Genomic DNA, 10,500 nt, shown 5'->3' with positions numbered 1-10,500 from the left:
CATTCCAGAACTATGTAGCCAACATATATTGAGACATCAACACTGTCAATGAGGGTTGATAAGGTGGATAAGTACTGTCAGATAAGGGCCCTTCCATTCTCGTACAGGGGACACTATCAGATGAGGGTAACCCACAGCTTGTCCTTACCAGTGGCGCGGTACTAACACCCTTCCAATTGGTGTTACAGATTAGACCCTAACTTATCCGTAATGGCGTATTAAGGGCATGTCGGTTAGATAACTAGTTCCCACAGTTTCATGTTACAGTCAATTAGTCTCAGTAATAAAACACGGATAGTTCTTCAGAATTCAAGACTGTAGATACAGTCAACTCAGATATAGTTTGGAACTCAGATAGTTCTATCAGATTCAGGACTATAAGATACAGTCACTCATGTTATCAGTCATATCAGTTATTAACATGTCGAGTTATTAATATTTAAACTCAGTAATCATGTTATCACATTATCTATTACAATTACGTAATTATGCATGCATTCTCATGTTCATGTTAGACAGTTAGTTAGCGATAATTATGCATGTAAACCCTTATATATAGACGACCTCACATGTATACTCAGTACATTACAATGTATTGACTTATTTGTACTATGGTGCTTTCTTTTTATGTTACACCATAGGTTTAGAGACACGTGTTTCAGATCAGTAGTAGATTCTAGTGTTAACAGTCAGAGTTAGAAGCAAGTCCTTATCCTTAGAGGGTATGATTATTTCTTTACTATCTCATTGATTAGCTTATTAGTTAGAGTTAGTTGCGGATATGTCCCATCAAATACTTATTCAAATTATTCAGACATTAGAGACTTTCAGACTAGATGTAGACTATCATGTTTCAGATTTCAGTATTTTTAGTTTTGTCTTGGGTATTCTAGTACCCCACTTAGATGTTTTATTATTCAGATTTTGTTTAGTATTGAACCTTATGGCCTTTCAGTGCATGTTTCTGCATTATCATGTCATATTATGTAGTGTACAGGTATAGATGTCAGTCATGGGTTAGCTTGTGGTCCTTTGGGGTCATGAGCACCATGTAGCATTCCGGGCACCAGGTTTGTGGCGTTACACTTTTAAAGTATGAAGGCTCTCCACTTCATAACAACTCAACAGACGTGCTCAACTACCTAATGCCACACAAGAGCAATAAAAAAGTATTTGGAACCTACATCATGAGATGATGTAGCATCCTAGGATGGTTCATGGGATAAGAATTGACATATAACTTAGGAAAAGTGATAAAGTAATGCCCTTTCCAAAAAAATCAATCAAACCACATACATACATGCATGTATACATATATAGGATATCAGGATAGGGTAAAGGGTTGTGAGCATGAGAGTTTAAAGATTTAACCTAAACTGTGTAACTCAATCCATCGTAAAAGCACCCATGGGCTATATGGGTTCATATTCCCCTATTGAAAAGGCCCCTGTGAGTGTTAGCCATACAAAATCGAGGAAAAATTGAAGGAAAACTAAAGCCACCAAGGAAATAGCCTTCCCAATATATATTTATATATATATATATATATATATATATTTGTATATATATATATATATCAAGTGTGCATCCCCTCGGGACTTACACCTTCACGATGATCTACACTATTTTCATTAAGCCCAAATTAAAATAATTTACACATAAATTAATACATTAACCCAAGAGTCATTCATTAAGGCATTTACCACTTGGTATTGTCATACTACTATATTTGCAAGCTTTTTTAATTATGTCAAACCAATTCACACAGCCAAATTGGACTCCCAAGTTCCATGTAAAATCCAAAACCAAGGCCACCAAGGCAATCCAAAACCATATTCATATGCATTTATCCTTTAATAAAATGAAATGGGTTCAAAACCAGTCAAACTATAAAATTATCCAGATTTAAAACTAAGATTATAAAGTGGATTAAGGTTAACACCAATTTTAGGTAAAAATTCATCCAGTTTGGGGAAAACCATGTCCCCCATTCCAAACATTTAAACAATGCTCCAATTCAATCCCAAAAATATTAATTTAAAGCATGAATAATAAATTTAAAACATGAGACAAGTAATTCAATCAGTAACAATCAAAATCCCTCAACCCAGTTTCAAAATCCATAATTTAAATCACATAAAAATCAATTTTAGTAAAGAGAAATATACCTAAAATAAACAAGAAATTGAAGTCAATTTGAAGTTTGGAGTTTGGATAATGAATTCACTGTAAAACCCTTGAATATTCTTGTGTTTTGAGTTTGAGAAAGAAAGATAATGATTTGATATTTGAAAACTGAAGAAAATGAGGTTATTTTATGTTTAAAGACCATACAAGGGATAAAAAGACCAAAATCCCCTCACCTCAAGAGAAAATAAAGTGGAAAAAATGAAAACACTAGCCTGACACGGTAACATTGTGGAGGTTAGCCACTGTGCCATGTCGATATCGCAGAGGTTAACCTCTATGACACAAACTTATCACAAACTCTCACTGCCTCGGGGTCCATAAATAACCCCGAACCTCTTTCAAAAAACCTGATACTTTTCCAAGATACCCTTTTAACACCCCTAAACATGATTCAAGTTAAAAATCGACATTACGTATGCTGGAGGGTCAAAAATAAAATGATTGAAATTTTAATGGGTCATACATTATCTCCCCCACCCCCTCACCCCTGAGAATCATTTGTCCCCAAATAATGAGTAATGTAACACCCCAAGTTTTTGCCTCTGAAAAATTCCTTAGTTTTAAGCTTACTGCTTAGACCACGACTCACCTTACGAGTAGTACGGTGACCTTATGGGTCATAGGACCCAAATCATAGGTTGATCAGTAATGGTTGTCTAGGTTACTTCCCTGACCATGACTTTTACCTCAAAAGTCGTGAAGACTCGATACGAGTCGTGATGTACCAATCATAGGGTAACCAGTGTGTTACTTAATGTTTCTGTCTTGGGTATGAGTAAGACATAACGAGTCGTAAGGTCTGAGTACGAGTCATAGGGTACTACTCGTATTTAGACCAGTGTGGGTGCTTTGAGATAATGTCCAGACTACAACTCATGGTGATAAATCATAAGGTTTTCTCACGAGTCGTAGGGTGAACCATCGTCAGTGGTGACAAATTTCTAGTTTTTACTTAAGGCACTCTGGTAATTCCCTCATTCCTTAATTTAAAAACACGTCCATAAAATATGTTGGGGACCTTATTGTCAACACTTAAACATCAAATACATACTCACTTCTCTCTCAAATCCCTAAGTCAAGAACACTAGGATTTCTTAAGGAATTGGCAAATAGAGCTTTCAAAGGTTGATTTCTCTCTGTAATTCTTGATATCTCAGGCATGTTACTGTCCCTCAAAGTTTATTTTGTTTGAATCATGTATTTACAATTGTTATTCATGTGGTTTAATTGTGGTTTATGAATGTGGGTTGTGAGTTTTAATGAATGAGTTGTTCCTATGGCTTTTATGAATAATTCATGGGTTGAATTGATGGTTTTGAACTATTTGGGGTGCATGGGCGTGGTTAATTGAAATGAGGGTCATGATTTCCCCCAATTTAATGGTTTTAAATATTGTAATTGGTATAACCTCAACCCAATCTTGTGAAACTTGTTTGGACATGAAAGTATGTACATTTAACTAATTTAAGAACCATTGCTTGATGTAAAGAGGTTATTAAAAAATAATAGCTTTGATTTAATGAACAAAGGGGGTCGTTCCCCTAAGTTAATGGAATTGTGATGGTATGATAGTATTACCTTGAAGACTAGAAACTGGGTTAACCGATGCAGAGGTCAAAATAGCCAGGCATTTGAGTCACCCTTGCTTTATGATCGAGTGTTAGAGTCATCTTTGTTAAATGAGCGGGTGTTCATGTCACCCTTGATATATGCCAAGGTGATCGAGTCCCCTTAGTTCATATGTACATATGATTATTCTCTCGTTCATGCGGTTAACAGGCACCGTAGCCCTTTCAGCAATGAGAGCTGAGTCCATATAGTCCGTGGGATACTTTTTATGACTGTTGAGCTACACATTACAGAATAATGTTTTAAAGTTCATGATAAGCCTTGTTCCCTATCCCAATATGTTATATTTATGTATTTTTATATGCATATGATTGTGTGCATTAGATTTGGATGATTTTAAACTATTGATCATGGTATTATTTTATCCCTTCCCTGAGTTACATGCTAGTGCTTTCCTCGTTAACCATCTCCGGATGTTGTATCCCCATGTGATGCAAGAACTAGAGACATTTCTTCTTTTCATGTGGAGTGATAGGATTTTGGATTGTCCGCAGTTTTCTTTGAAGCGGTGAGCTTCCATTATTTAAAAAGGCTATTATTTTGAAGTCTTATTTCATTTATGTCTTAGACTACTTCCATTGGATTCTTCTGGCTATCGTTGGGGCATGTCTGAATTTATTTTTGTTTAGGTCAATTTAAAGGCTTCATGGATTACTGTTAATTGAGATATTGTTGAACTCTTAAATTCTTTTTTAAGTTTCTTATATTGTTATATGTTCGAAACTCATCTTATCTTGCTATATGTTTGGAACTCAACTTATCTTGTTATTTATTTGAAATTCATCTATTGCTAGCTGTATTGTGTTCTATTTGGCTAGGCAAAGAGGGTGGTATTTGATCCTCGGTGAACTTGAGATATCCATCATAGCTAGTCCCTGGTTTGAGAAGTGACAAGATTGGTATCAGAGCCTAAGTTCATGACATGACCCAAACTGGGGTCTTATCGTAATGGGCATCTTAAGTCAGACCAGGATCGAAGACCACCCCCGATACCCAATCTAACCAGATAACATATACCCTGAGTCAGATAAATTCGAACGTATAACAAGATAATGTATTTAAAGATATTATGACTTTAGGATAGGTCTACCTTCTAGACCAACCCAACCAAGTTAATCTATCCAATAACCAAAACCAACCAATCAAACTAAAAATGATAACCCAATGTGTGTGTATATACATATATAAATATATCATGATCATTCTATACCCAATTTCACAGTTGTACATACAAAGCCTCTAAACCAATCCAAAGAGTATCTAGTCGGGACAAGCCCCCAACCGTAGCCAAAAACCAAGTCTATGAAAAGATAAAATTATATAGAGAGATCCATAACATAAAATAGATGCTTCCAAACTATGAAAGCTCACCACTTCAATCTAACGTCAACTATCCCCGAATTCGATCAATGAGCAGGACGAGTAGTATGGACAGTTCCTGTATCACGTGGGAATATAACCGCCTAAAGATGGGTTAGCGGGTGAATGCTAGTATGAACTCAGGATAAGGATAAAATAATGCCAACCTTTATAACCAAGTAAACAAATCATATGCGTTCACAGCCATATATATATATAGATATAATCCATGTGGGAAAGGGAGACGTGTTTAGCATTTCATTAAAACCATTAACCTGGGTATGTGTAGCATAACCGTCATAATCCACCCACGGGCTATATGGGTTTAGTGTCACCACCTAGATGGGCCCGATGCATGTAGCCTAACGAACCAGAGATACCATTGGAGTAGGGGATTCCCGTGTACCCTTCGCTCTCCATGATACATATATACAAGTGTTAGGGGATTCTCGTGTACCCCTCAAGTATATGGTCTCCATGACCAACCGCCATGTCGGCAAACACGAGTTTCCAGTGTCCGTCCTTTAGACTTACACCTTCAAATTAGCTATTGCACCCCGCCATTATTGCCTAATTAAGACCATTACCACACAATCAAACACCAATTCTATTTATTATTAACCAAGACTAGAAATAGTGGTATCATCATACTGACTATAGCTTGTAAGTAATGTCCTTATCCAACCTTAGGGGATTCCCATGTACCCCATAGGTTACATTATTTAGTTTAATTGGGGGATTTCCACGTACCCTGTAAGTACATCATTATTAAGCTTACTTGGGGATTCCCGTGTACCCCACAAGTATTTAATTATTAAATTTTGCTTGGGGGATTCCCATGTACCCCACTAGACGTTAATCATTCAAACCAATTTCATTATTTATTAACTTGGGGGATTCTCATGTACCCCGTAAGGTTTTTATTCAAAACAATTTCATTGTCACTAAGGCCTTACCATTTAACAATTTCAAACCATTTAAACCATTCAAAACCATTTTAAACTATTTATACTATCACTAAAAGAAATTCAACTTTTTGTGACAACCTTTAGTGGCGACATAATCTATTTATACAAAAAGTCAGCTTTTGTGGCAACTTTTATAGTTGCCACAAATGTTTAATATTTAGTAGCGACATTTCATAGTCGCTATAAATGGTCAAAGTTTTAGTGGCGACATTTCTTAGGTCTCCTCTAAAAGTCAGAGTTTTTCATTTTTCGTTGAAAATAAATATTAACTCTAGTATTTTAGTAGCAACTTATTCGAAGTCGCCTCTTTGATCGCCACTACATCTAGAATAATTTTACTAATTAAATAAAAAATTAAAGGGAAAGAAAAACCCTAATTTATAAGATAGGCAAGATATCTCTTTGAAGAAGCATAGCGTCTTCTCTCTTAAAAAATACTCCATTCTCTCTCCGCTCAAATTGCTCATATCTCTTTGAAGCAACATATCATGTATTTGCTAAAATCTCAAATCTTTTTGGTTATACATAAATATGGCCTTAAAAATGGGGGATTTCAACAATTTTACACTTATATTCTCAGATTTTGCGTCAGACTTATCTGACTGTTAAAGCCCTAATCTGTGAGGGGTCGGGAGATCTCAGCCCCTTCACCTGAATGAGGTATTTTTTGTCTAACTTACTTTGGAAATTGTCGATCTTGACACTCCTCTCTCGGATATATCTTTCTCCCGATAAGCTAAATGTTTGTTTTTGAAATTTCAGATTTGATATACTGTTTTGTTCATTTTTTGCTGAAATTAACGAGTAAAAATTATTGAAGTCATAAAAGTATTCGATTTTAGTATTGAGAAGTACTAAAATTGAGATAAGAGATATTGAAGGATAGGGTTTATATTATTTATTTTATATTAATAACTAAGAGTAATTATGCGTGAATCTACTCTTATAAAAAATGTTAAAAAATTATTGTATAAGAGAATAAGTTTCTCCTTCTATTTTGATTCATGAATTATAATAAAGGTGAGTTAGAATTACTATGTCTACTTCTAAATAATTAATACCTAGCTATATATAAACAAAAATAGTGAACAAGATAATGCAAATTGAAAGATACTCAAATGCCAAGCTTAATATAATTTATGTGCTTGGCTTGAAACAAAATTCAATGATGATAGAGTTGAGAAAGAATGTTATTGTGCTTTTGAATTTTGCAAGAAAATTGTGAAAATAAATCTAGTAAGTTCATACATATGTGCTCCTTCATCTAGGAAATGTTCGATCTTTTTCTTTATTTCAAAGTAAAATAATATTTGCACTTTGCCTTGTCCGTATTGAGATGGGGTTGCTATACTTTAAGGTTGAAGTTCTTCATAAATGGATATGTAATTGGTTTGATTTTTGGTTTCTTGTGAAGAGATTTTTTGCGCTACTGGTTGGGATAATTTCTTTGTACAACAACTGCTGAAACTCTTAGCATGTCCTTTGGTTCTTGCCTAAAAATTTATGAAGGATTCTTTTGATAAGTTACTCAAAATGATTTTCAATGATTCCTTCACGTTACTTTTTGAAATTTGTTCTATTATTTAATATTGTAGTACTCGAACTAGGGATACTTTAGAAGCATCCTCTCTATAGTGGCAAGCTAAGTTGCTCCGACTCTTAAAAAATATTACCAAACTCATGTCAAATCCTTCAACAATATATAATTTTTGAAGGATCCGACTCACACTTGTCGACATTTATAAGGAGTTCGAGCAACATAGGTGGCAAGATTTGTGTACCCTCCTAAGCACTTTACTTGTATAATTTCACCGGATATGTTATTGTTGTTGCTGCTTTGTTATTTGTTGTTGTTCTGTTTTTTATTATCACTAATTAGTAATAGGTAATAATGGATTTTTAGCTTTTAGAATTAGTGTCATATCCATGTACTTTTTTCATTAAATGAATGTCTACTGCTCATATTTTTGATTCTTAATTTGGATACACTATTTCATGAAATTTAATTTATGTTGTATTTCCTTCTGGTTTTTATCTGGACCAGCGCAAAGCATGCCTATTCACTTTCTAATTTATGTCACATTTCTCTTGTCTATGAATGCACCTAAATTTTATTCTATTCTTAGATACTTACATTAATTTGGATTGAATTCAACAAATATGAGACATACAACTAAAACTCAATATTGAATTCGCTCATTCATGTTACAGAAACTTCGTTACCTTTAAGAGTTTCATACACTTGATGGAGTGTTGAAATGTCCCATTTATCAGCAATTGAGTCTGTTTTTTTTAATTTATAAAGACATTTTCTTTCATTTCTTATAATCCAGGCAAGTGGATAGTTTCTAGCAATTGTTTATCTGATGGGATTGTTGGTATTAATTGGCAGCATGTTCAAGGATTTGATCCTATAATTTAGAATGTTGCAGTATTTTGAGCACTAGTATTAAGTTGTATATTGCAAAATTTACCTTGTTTCAGTTGTATTTATCTGAAAAGGATTAGATGACCAACTTTTCAGTTGTTCAAAAACATGACCTCATCCAAGCGCGGGTAATTTGGAAAATTAGGCAGTTGTGTGTTGGTGTTGTACTTTTTTCAATGACTTTTCCTTATTTCTAGAGTACGTATCTTATGGGATGAAAGTTTTTAATGAAACATACAAGGTAACTTATCATGAAAGAGCTTTAAAGTAGCTTGTACAAGAGTAATAAATTTCTTCCTAGTGGGTTGTATTCATTTTTGTATATTTTTTTTCAGATTACATTCTTAAGACCACAACATTAAATGATGCAAAGACTCTTCTTTATTAATTTCTTAAATTTTGTTCCAAGTTAAAAGTCGAAAATTAAGTTGAAATTAAGAGAGTATATTTTTGTAGTGCTCATTAGAATGAATCAGATGTGCGTCTTTTGTATGCTTTGCTGTTCTTATTGATTCTTATTAGGAGTATTAGTGGAGAATATTTTTAATATACTTTAATTCCTATAAAGCTTCAGTGTATGTTTCTGATTTGCCTAGTGATTCTGATTTGCCTAGGTGAAATGAGTTTGTGTTGGACATTTTAAAAGTGATTTTCAGTATAAGTGAATAAGATTATGATTTGCAAGTTTTGATTTTTATGGCAATTTTTCTTTGAGCAGTATTGTGACCATCAATCAGAAATATTATAAATGTACCTTTCGATATTGATTTAATCTTTGTAGCTTCCCTCAGTTGGATTGTACAAGAATATCTAGCTTACAGTACACTCTAGACATTTTTTTGAATGTTTAACTTATAGTGAACTCAAGAAAAAGAAGAAGTTGAATCAGGTGCATACTTATAGCACTCGGTACATCTAAATAAAGACTGATGTCAATTAGATGCATAATAATATCGACATATACCACCTAATACAAACTGTAATAAATGTCTCTTTATATCTTGTTCTTTCACTTCTGAGTTCATTGTTTATTTTATATTTTGTAATTATTATTTCAAACAATAGGCTTTTTTCCCTAAAGAATCAAATTACACTTAACGACAAAGAAAATTTAGTTATTTATGTGAATATATGATAAGAAACTGCTTTGTTATTTATCTTTTGTTTGAGGAATTATTACAACATTGGGAGTGTCTATCCATGTATACTGTGTAGTTGTGAGTAAGAAACTTGTAATACTTTTGTGTTAACATGTTAGTTAGCATGAATTTCTTTTATTGTTCTGATCAAATCTTTTCTTTCTCAACTTCAAGCTATCAAAATTTTTCTTTACTTTGTTCTTTATAGGGAAAGGTCCGTTAAATGATGGAGAATTATTGACTAGGAGTCTGAAGATACTAAATTTTGTATTAAGAAATAATTGTACAGCAAATTTATCTTAATTTTTTTTCAAAAATATTAATATTAGTTGTGACTATAAGCTGCCGCTAAACGAGTATTTCCTCCATATTGAAATTTCCTATTGTATCAAGGTGAAGTCTTCTCTAGTCATATTCTGTGGCGACCTTGAGTCGTTGCTAAATTCTTTCATTCAGTGGCAACCCTCTTGGTGGACACCTTGCCTAGTATTTTTTGTGGCGATATATAAAATCTTTCGTGGTGAGGAAAATCGTCACAAAAAATCTCTTTTGGTGGTGACTCCTTTATGTCGCCACAAGTAACCTTTAGTCACGGTTGTAACATCAACGACCCTCCAGTCACCACTAAATATCTTTTGTTGCGACTTTTGGAGATTTAGTGGCAACTTTTGTTGCCACTAAAGGCGTTATTTCTTGTAGTGCGTTCAAAACTATTTAACCTATTCAAAACCATTCAAACCAATTTAGGGTTCCATTACCAAACCATACCATGCAATAGTTTCGATGA

Source organism: Capsicum annuum, chromosome 10 (genome assembly GCF_002878395.1).
Source record: "Capsicum annuum cultivar UCD-10X-F1 chromosome 10, UCD10Xv1.1, whole genome shotgun sequence".
Classification (NCBI taxonomy): Eukaryota; Viridiplantae; Streptophyta; class Magnoliopsida; order Solanales; family Solanaceae; genus Capsicum; species Capsicum annuum.
This window is presented reverse-complemented; position numbering follows the sequence as displayed.